At 36.1% G+C, this 10,915-nt stretch overlaps 1 long non-coding RNA gene and 1 pseudogene across 4 annotated transcripts; one reads left to right on the top strand and one right to left on the bottom strand.

Moving 5' to 3' along the window:
- The first annotated feature begins 798 nt into the window (after positions 1-798).
- On the top strand, positions 799-7,709 carry LOC107017270. 4 transcript variants are annotated; one of them, XR_003577792.1, is made up of 4 exons: positions 799-1,393; positions 4,969-5,043; positions 7,172-7,264; positions 7,346-7,709. It is a non-coding gene; the product is annotated as an uncharacterized LOC107017270 (long non-coding RNA). The 4 variants fall into 4 exon arrangements; XR_003577790.1 differs by lacking the exon at positions 4,969-5,043; XR_003577791.1 differs by lacking the exon at positions 799-1,393 and having other exon boundaries at positions 4,833-5,043.
- Positions 7,701-9,866, bottom strand: LOC107017271 (annotated as a pseudogene).
- Between the last annotated feature and the right edge of the window lie 1,049 nt (positions 9,867-10,915).

The raw sequence follows: 10,915 nt of genomic DNA, 5'->3' as shown, positions 1-10,915 counted from the left end.
TGATTTGTCGTGCTTACATTTATCACAACGAAGGCCCTATCAATTCTTCACTACTCATATTGCTCCTATTTATCTGATCCTTGCTCAAAGTTGGAATCTCTCTTTTGTGCTCTTCTTGCTACTCTAATCTTATCCATTCAAACCGATATTGTTCCCTTTCAAATATCTTACGGCTCTTTCAATTTTTAGGAGTCTCGTCTGTTCCTAAATCTAGAACTACGCACGACCTGATTCTTGTATAACAAGAGATATGAGCTTGGCTTAGTACCAAAGTCTCGGTTGTAACCTTTTTCAACTCTACATCGCTTCAATTGATCCCACTGACATCTCACGTCGGTCAGAAAAAATCAGGTACTAAGTCAATGTTGGTTGCCGATAATTCATTCTTCATCCCCAAGCAACAAGGGGGAAGCTGTTGACACCCAATTTGGATCGACCTTTAACCTTTTTAATGAAATTTATTCGATTAAATACTTATTTTTAGTATATATTTCAAGTTTAAAATCTTAGTTTATTTTGTACAAAATTATATATTTTAGTATGTATACTTTATAACCACCCTTTTAATTCAATTCTAGCCATTTCGTATGATAATTTTGGCCAATTCAATTTCAATTGAATATGATTTCAGCTTTAAATCTCATACATCCATCCTGAAATTAAATTTTATATTATATCCTAGCCCCTCATCTCTTTAAAATCAATGGCCAAGATTGGATCTCTGAAAGCCTTACAATTTTATAGCTAAAAGACAAAAATAAACATTTTCTACTCTTCTGTTCTCTCCCTCACCAGCCCCCGCCTCCCTTCCCCTCTCCTCGCTTCGGCGAGTGATGTCAGTTCCGGATAGGCCAGCAATCGCTGGCCTCCTCTACTTCTATTTTTTATCTCCTGGCCTCTTCTCTCTGTCCTCCTCTCCAGTCAACAGCAAGAAAGACGAAGCAAGTAGCAACTAGTGAACACCAGCGACGGTGAAATACAAGCTAGTCGCTACGATAGGCCGTCGCAATCTGTAGCAGTAGCTAGAGGTGGCGACACCACCCTCCCCTCTTTGCCTCTTTTATCCTAGATGAAGCGAGCTGCTTCGAGAAGCAAGCACCAACGCAGACTCGGAGAAACAACAACTCAACGAGACATCAACAACAGCTCCGGCGAGCGACCAGACAACTTCTTCCTGTCCCTTGCCACCTCTCTCCTTGGATCCGGCGAGGACAACCAAGCAAGATCCGGTGAAGTCCAAGCTCTTGGTCGTTAGACGGATCTGGACAGATCCGTCCGGGTTAGTCTTTCTTCTAATTTATCCTTTTAATACAATTTCATATTTTGCTTATGGAATCTGTTATTTGCATTTGCTCTAGGTGAATGTTACTGTGAATCTAATGTCATCTCAAAGGTAAATCACTATTTATTATCTTTTGATGTTAAGCATGATGTCTTTGTAATGTTTCAATTTTATTAACTAGGCATTCTAACACTACCAAATACCATTTTATTTGATTTACAATATCAACATATCCGCTAGTTTGCAATCTGCTGCATTGTAGATTATCGGAATTTTTATATATTATAATATTATTGGATAGGATTTGTAAGTTATAATCCAGAGTGATAATTTATTTCCCTTAATTGATTATTTTCCTTATAAATTGAGTGAATTTGTGTACTGATCATGTTGTAATCCAGTCTTGCAAAATTCTAAAATAGGATTTCATTATTTGTGATTCGCCCTTAAATCTGTCAATGCAATCTCAATTTAGAATCAGCTAAATTGGTTCGTATGGTAATTTTAACATGCTAATTGATTTTAATTATTAAATTTTGGTAAGTTTACACACAGACAAACTTGCTTGGTTGTATTGAATTATTTTAACATATGGGAAAAATTGAATGTAATTCTCCCCTTGCTAAATATTTACGTCAATTTGTTTGACTAAATCAATTTACGGTATGAACTTATTCTTTCTTGTTTTACATGGTGTACTATGGAACAAATTTTGTTTACCTTAATTAAAAATAGGATTAATTACTTACATGTCTATATTTGGTAAAATATAATATTAATTTGGCTTTTGTTCATTTAAGGAAAAATAATATTTAATGAATCCTTTTGAATTCCTTACCTTATTTGCTTGGCTTTTAGAAACTATATAAAGAGACCCTTCTTTCACATGCCTCCAACCACTCAAATTTAACATTCTTTTGGGTCGAGGTAGTCAAAGGAGAAAAAATGGACGCAAATCCATCCACAAACCTCCTATAGTACCCTGCTTAACCCAAGAAACTTTTAATGTCAGTTGGGGTCAATGGTCTAGGCCAATTCTTGACCGTCTCGGTTTTCTTTGGATCAACCTCTATACCTTCATTTGAGATAATATGACCAAGAAACACTACTGATGTTAACCAAAACTCACATTCACTATACTTGATAAATAGTTGGTGTTTCTTAAGGACTTGCACTACCACCCTCAATATGGTCTATATGATCACACTCATTCTTTGAATATACCATGATATCGCCAATGAAGACAATCATAAAGGAATATAGGTAATTTCGAAAAAGTCTTTTCATAAGGTCCATAAAAGTCGTCGGGGCATTAGTGAGACCAAAGCACATTATTAGGAACACATATTGACCATACTTAGTTTTAAATGCCGTTTTAGGTACATCCTCACCTCTCACCCTAAGTTGGTGATACCCCAACCTCAATTCAATCTTAGAGAAGTATCTTACCCCTTGGAGTTGAGGAAGAGGAAACTTGTTCTTAATAGTGACCTTATTGAGTTTACAATAGTCAATACACATCCTAAGGGACCCATCCTTAATGTTAACAAACAACACCGGATCTCCACATGGTGAAATATTAGGTTGAATGAAACCATTATCTAAGAAATCCTTCAGTTGAAACTTTAGCTCTTTCAACTCTACAGGAGCCATCTGATAAGGAGGGATTGAAATGGGATTCGTATCCGGTAACAAGTCCATACCAAAATCTATTTCCCGCTCAGGAGGAATTCCGGGCAAGTCATCGGGAAAGACTTCTGGAATGTCCTTCACTACGGGGGCTGAATCTATAGGAGGAATGTTAGACTCAAGACCTTGTCTCTTACAATATGGTAAAGACACCCCTCAGAGATCATTTTACAAGCTTTTAAAGAAAAAATGATACGACCTCTAGGAATTGAGTTACCCCCCTTCCACTCTAAGACGGGTTCATTAGGACAATTGAACTTAACCACTCTTGTTCGACAATCTATGGAAGAAAAACAATCATGCAACCAATCCATTCCCAACATAACGTAAAAATTAACCGTATCAATTTCTACCAAATCCACCCATGTAACTCTATTGGGAAAAAAGTTAGGACAACTCTAAAGACTCTTCTAGCTACAGTAGAGTCACCCACCGGGGTTGTAACAGAAATTGGTTCAATCAAAACATCGGGTAGAACATAAACCTTTTAGCTACTAGAGGATTTACAAATGATACAGTAGCAGCAGGGTCAAGTAAAGCATAAACATCAATAGAGAAGACTTGTAACATACTGGTGACCACATTGGGGAATTCCTTTTGCTCACCCCAGAGCATAGAGCATAATGAAAAGAAGGGCGAACTTTTGTGATCCTAAAATCATTTCTCTTTAATTATTTATGGTTATGAATATTAATATTTGAGATTTTAATTTGCAAATGACAAATTTATTAAAAACTCATGTTCTAAATTAAAATGGAAAATTGTGAACTCATTCTATATGTTTTTTAAATGATTATCACCAATATGTTCAAATGCCTTGATAATTATTTCAGGTAAAGAATTTTGAATTTAAACTTCATTTTGGAAATTTGGTTTTCTTGATTGACCCATTTTTAAAGTTTTGAACTGTGTATTTTTATTTCTGGAAATTTTTGTGAATACTTGATTGATATAGATTGTGTGATTTCGGACATTGGTCAGAAGGAAAAGACTCAAGTCTTGGAGTGACTAGTTGGTTGACTTAAGGCAAGTGATCTCATAAACGTTGTAATTTAGTAAAATTTGTGTATTTCCTTCCTTGTGTGCTGGGAGTAATGATAATAAGGTGATGATTGATTATCCACTTGTTAAATCTTAATGAATAAAAAAACGTTGAAATGAAAAAAATATGTGTTGATCATAATGCTTGTGAATTGCCTTCTGATGACCCTTATTTGATTTATTAATTAAATGTTTGACAGTATGAATGTGGACTTGAATTGCTTGATTTCTTGTCTCTTCCTTATGGTGTAAACTTACTTATGAGGATTGATTATTATACATCGTGATAAGACTTGTGATATAAAGCTGGTGGAAAAAGGTTTTGGCTAGAGAGATGGTATAAAGTTAATAGGAAATTATTCGGTCTAGTGAAATGATATAAAGCCGATGGGAAATGGTTCTGGCTAATGAAATGATATAGAGTTGATCGGAAATAATTTTTACTAACGACATGATAGAAAGTCGATGGGAAACAATGTAACACTCCGGAATTCCAAGATCTAATCTATATCATCACATGATGAACTAAACTCTAAAACACTTTTTCTAAGCTTAAAATAATGTATTGAAACCAAGTAGGAAGTATTAGAGCCTAAATGTTAAGGGACAAACAAGACGTTCGGAAACTAGTGCAATTGAACTAGTATACGTCCTTAGGTTTCGTGAAGGTTTGGAAGTGTTGTATGGAGTCTAAAACTTGTAGAAATACTTTAAATAGGTAAAGACATGTATGTAGGGTGAAAACGTACAGGTCCGACCCCCAAGGACCGCCCTAGGGGTCCATGAAGGACCCCACCCTTGGCCAAGCAAGATGCCAAAGGCAGCAGCAATTTGCACTTAGCAGAAGTGAGTCCCCGTCGTGGATATGGTCCCCCAAGGACAATAAGTTTTGGTCCACGTCGCGGACACGTAGCATATTCTTCTGTTTCAAAAAATTAATTCAGGAAATCTTGCAGGAAGATCTCTGCGATGCGGACTTGTTTCTCGACGAAAATATAAAATTTAGAATTCAAGTTCGACTTCATTAAAAGGTAAACTTAAGTGAGGGTTATTTGGGTATTTTGGGGGAGTTTTATACATTGATTTTAAATCAGTTTTACCTCACATCACTCAGTCAAATCAAATCCCAAATCAAAGCCCAAAAGTTCTCACCTCTCTCTACTTTCTCTCTCTCTTCAACCTCCATTGAAGGAACCAAGAAGCTTGAAGAACAAGGCCAAATTTCCCAAATTTATACTTAAATTTAGTGGATTAAGTCTCTTTATGCTATGAATTCTTTCACTCTTGGGATTAATTTCCCCAAGAGGTCCATTCAAAGTTGATTTCTAAATACCCAATTCCAATGGTTTTCCTCTACAAATGGATTTTATTTTAAACTTGAAATCGATGATTAATTATGATAAATTGTAATTATCTATGGCTAATTAAGTGTAGATTGTTGAGTAATTGATATTGATTAATGGGATTTACTTGTAGATCATGTTCTTTCCCCACTTTTCCAAATCTCTGATCTTGCTTATGAATTAATGGGAATTGATAAATGTATTGATTGTTAGACTTGTTTTGACTATCCTATTTCATTTATGGACTGACTTACGTCATGTATTGTTGGGATTAGATCTATTTCTTGAAGAATTCATGGATGAACCCTTTTCCCTAACCCCAGTCATGAATTGGATTTGAATATGATTAGGGTTGTTAGAATTGGTTATGTTATTGCTTAATTCACTTTATTATGATGATGATGATGAGTGGTTTATTGGATAATTGTGATCAATTGAGGGTAAGGTTCTTGATGTAGGCTTTTCGGTAAGTCTTTGTGATCTTGAATTCTCTACTTCAATAATGATGGATTGTATTTGGTGACGGTATGGTGAAATTGAAGTATTATATGTGATTAAAACAAGAAGATATGATATGATGAATATGATGGAATGATATGATTATGTTGAATGTGAGATCATGGTAAGGCTTTGAGAATGCATGTTTGAAGATGATTTCTCTTGTGTGCCTTAGATTATAAGACCATGATAAGTCTATCTCACTAATACTGGTTGTGCGATGAAAGGAATTTCTTATTATATACCTAATAAGATAATGATATGATATACAAGGGGTTAGTATCCTATTGCCTATATTAAGCTACGATGATTAAGAATGACTTAAATACATTTCAAAAGGACTTCGGCTTAGCATCAAATGAACTAGTTATGAGAGGTGTCCCTTCCCAATGTGGGAAGATAGGTTCACAATATTACAATGTCATTGTGCATAAAGAGGGTCTCTAATATGTCTCCTAGTTCTTGAACTGTGTTCCCTCATAGGACCCATATGTTCATGTTTTAGTTCTACCTTGGAAAGTAGGCCACCTTCTTTCGGTGTTGGTTTCATGACACCGGATTCCATGTTTAGCTCACATGGTGTACTACGGTTAAGGTAGTTGTTCCCAAAAGTAAAATGAAAGTAATAAAGTGAACTCTAACTATGGTGACTTAAAAGGTTCTTCTTAGTATATGTATGGTCATGGGACTCTACTTATACATTGCACTAGTTGGCCTTGAGGTGGGTCCTAGGAGGTTGTGCTTATGCATTTATAAAGTAAACGATATGCATATGTTGACTTTACCTGTTGAGGATCCTATATGATGTTGGTTTAACTTATGAACATGTTATTGGTGTATATTGATATATATGATGATGACTACTCATGATGCTATGTTATATGGAGTTACGCATTACATAGGCCAAATACATACGCAGGTCCCTAAAGTTGTTCGCGCTTTTCCCCCAGGTACCTCAACTAACCAAGATTCCTATTAAATCCTTTAACCCCCTATAATTTGATCCTTTTAAATACTTTTGGCTGATGTGGAGCCAAACGTGATCTCACGTCCTGTAAACGCGTGGAGACGCTTTAAAAATGCTGATGTGGATCTTCAACCACCCACAACGATCTTCTTCCCCCTTTTAACCCTAATTTCTCCCATTCTTCCCTTATTTCACCTCTTTTGTTTCTCTTCATCCCTTATTTCTCCTCTTTTGTTTCTCTTCATCATTATTTCTCCTCTTATATCTCTTTTTCATTGATTTCTTCTTAATCATTAAGTTCCAATGTCGAATTTATCTTCTTCATCGATTTCTTCTTCTTCAACTGCGAAGGTACTATGTCAATGTGGGAACGTTGTGGAAATGAAGACCTCATGGACGCAATCCAATCCTGGACGTAGGTTCCTTTGTTGCAAAACTTCAAAGGTAAATCAAATTCATTTTTTTTGTCCAATATAGTAAAGAATCACCTTATTTATAATTCAATTTTTTTCTTTAATTTTGTAGGCACGAGGTGGATGTGGATATTTTCGATGGTATGATGATGAAATGCCTGCTCAAGCTAGGAGGGTGATATGGGGTTTGTTGAAAAGAGTCAAAACATATGAATTGGAGAGGAATCGATCAAGAAAAGTATGGATAATATGCATCATCGTAGGGGTGATATTGGCTACTTGGATTTGTGTAACAAAATAATCTTAGTTGATTCATTTGTCTTCTATTAGATTCCTTCATAAAAGTATGTATGGTAGATTCTAGTGTTCTTTATGGGCAATTTAGATCGATTTTTCTATTGTAAATGCCTTGTGTTTTTATTGTAATGATTTAATTGAAGGAATGAAGATAATTTGTGCCTCAAAAGCAGTAAAAATTGATCATTCATGCCATTAATTTGCTCTAGTGAGCTCCAAGTTTCAAAGCAGTCAATACAAATTTCTGCTGCTAATTACACAACCAAAAAGTGACTTTTCTACATAAATTAGGCATTCTTTGGTGCACTAGATGTTCCACGCTTGTTTTTCCTTGACTGAGTGATACGTTGCAACTGTGAACCAGTGACAGCATCTCCACCATTCCACTTGAGTCCTCGAGGCTTATAACCAATATCAATATTTGTTGGAGATGCATCCTTATAAACTCTCGAATTGATAACTTTTTCTCCTGAAGTACCAGGCTGCATGGAAATATCTTAAAATGAGACTTTATATAGTAGAGTAAGAAATGAACAAAATTATGTATACACTTACATTAAAGGTTTGACTACCACTTGCATTTGTATAGATGCCAAATCCTATAGTCTTGGACCTTTTTTGTCTTCCTGTTGATATTGAAGCTTCCACAGCCCTTGGTTGATCAGGTTGCTGACTTGATACACCTCCAATGTTGAAAACACTGCCTCTTCCAATTTCACTGGCAGTGCCAGTACCTCTCCCAGTGCCTCTACCAGTGCCTCTACCAGTTCCTCTGTCAGTACCTCTCCCAGTGCCTCTCCCAGTGCCTCTCCATGTGCCTCTGCTTTTAGCAGGTTGTTGCTCTCTTCTAACAGCTGAAGAATCAAAACACATAGAACTGCCTTGATGATTGAATACTGGTGGCTGACTTCAGCTTGATGGTCTACTAAAAAGTGGTGGCTGACTTGAGCTTGATGGTTGGCTAAAAAGTGGTGGCTGGCTTGAGCTTGATGGTTGGCTAGACAATGGTGGCTGGCTTGAGCTTGATGGTTGGCTAGACAGTGATGGTTGGCTTGAGCTTGGTTTCCTGTTTGGGTAGCCTCCAGGTTGTCCCATTTCAGCCTATTAATACAGTAATAATAATTGATTATTGTAAATAATTGAAGCTTATTGTAAATGTATTAGAAGAGAATAATAACTTACCAATGTTGGACAAGATTTTTTGTTGTGGCCTACTTGATGACACAGTGAACATGTCATTTTTACTCCTCTTTTGGATAACTTTCCATACTTTTTTCTAGGCTCATTCTTTGCCTTTCTTCTGCACTTTGGTGGCCTACCAGGCATGACTTTTGGTTCAGGAGGTTCAATCACTACACCACTAGTGTGAGGCCACATTTTCATGTTTGGTATTGGCTGTAGAAAATGGTTATAAGCCTTCAAAAAAGTCTCTTTCCTATACCAATGTACCACTTCATGTTCAGGTTCTATGCCTTTGTGCTGATATGCAAGCACAGCATGTTGACATGGTATGCCCCTCAATTGCCATGTTCTACATGTACATGTCTTCTTTCTTATATCAACAATATGTCTGTATTGACCATCTAAGATTTCATACCCAATATCACCATTGAATCTAACTTCACAAAATCTAGCAAGATCTTTGTTCTCTTCTAGTACTAGTCTAGCCATAGGAGAGATATCTGAGATCCAAGTTTCAGCAAATTGCCTCATTGCAATATTTCTGTCCATTATCTTGTGCCTAATCTCCTCTAGCATAGTTATGATAGCCTTATGTCTAGCAACTAGTATCCAAGAATTAAAAGTTTCACACATATTGTTTTCAACAATGTCACACTTAGAATGCTCTTTAAAATATGCTTTGCACCAAGTAGTTTTTTCATAATGCAACAAGTCCTCACAAATTTTATTACCTAATTTGTTGAGTTTATCCATCTCATCTTCAAATTTCACTTCAAAACTTGACTTAGCACATCTCCAGAACTGTTTCCTTCTTTCTTCACCACTCCATAATTGATGCCAGTTGGACCAGATATGTCTAGCACACCTTCTCTGCTCACTATCTGGTAGCAACTCACATAAAGCTGGTACAAGGCCCTATGTAAGCAGTTGTAGCACAAACATTAAAAAGTATTAGCAACACAAGAAAAAAAATAATAGAACAAGATACAATGCAAAAACCATCTAACCTTCTGCATATCTGACATAACAGTCAGTCCATGTCCTGTGCCTAAGTTCAGATCTTCTATCAAGTACTTTAGAAAAAAACTCCAACTATGTTTTGTCTCTGTGTGAACAACAGCCCATGCGATTGGAAACATCTGTTGATTTCCATTTCTACCAACAACAACCAACAATTCTCCCTTGCAAGAACCCTTCAGAAAACATCCATCAAAACCAATAATTTTTCTGCATCCTTCCAACCACCCCCTCTTCAATGCATCAAAGCAAACTTAGAAGTAAACAAACAAAGGTTTTCCTGGCTGAGACTCTCTATCTATCCTCACCCAACAGGAAGTACCAGGATTAGTATGTTTAATCATGTCTGCATAATCACACAATCTTGAAAATTCCATCTTCCAATCACCTAAGAACTCCTTGATAATCCTCTTTTTTGCCCTATGACAAACAGTTCTTCCAACATATAACCCAAATTTTTTTCTCACCAATTCCTGAATTTCCCATAATCTTATATATGGTTGACAGGTTATCTCATCCTTGAACTTTTCTGCAACAAACTTAGATGTACACAACTTGTTCTTGGTCGATTAAGGACATACATGCACAAGATAATAATTTTTGACAACAACATCACCAGAATCTTTATCTATACTAGCAAACAGCAACCATTTACATTTCTTGTCCTCACATTTAACTCTAACTCTTTTTTTGTCATTAGGCTTAAATTTTAACCTAGTTTTATATTGACAAGAATAGTCTGCAACAGCTTTTCTAAATTGTTCAGCACTTTAAAACACCATACCAAGCTCAAAAATTGCTACAACACAATCAGGATCAAATCATAACTTTTTACTTTTTCTTCTTCTTGGTAAATCAACACCCTTCACAAATTCTGAATCCAATTCATCCCTACTGTCTTCACTGTCCAATTCTGAACTATCTATATATTGCTCATCACCCCCTAGTCTTCCAGTGTATCTAGCAGCCTTATTCCTTCCTATGTCTTCAAAGCCTCTATCAACACCAGCTGTTCCAAGCTTTATTTCCTCAGTTTGAGTAGGTTTTTTCTTTTTCACTTTGTTTCTCCTTTCATTTTTAAGAGATCTTAATTGTTCATCAACCTCAGAGTCATCCACATCAGGAATAGCATCCTCTTGAGAGTCATCACTACTTTCTTCATTTGATTCAGTCCATTCCACATCTA

This window comes from Solanum pennellii, chromosome 4 (assembly GCF_001406875.1).
Source record: "Solanum pennellii chromosome 4, SPENNV200".
In the NCBI taxonomy this organism is placed as follows: Eukaryota; Viridiplantae; Streptophyta; class Magnoliopsida; order Solanales; family Solanaceae; genus Solanum; species Solanum pennellii.
Note: the sequence above shows the minus strand (reverse complement) of the source record. Positions and strands in the feature narration are given on the sequence as shown.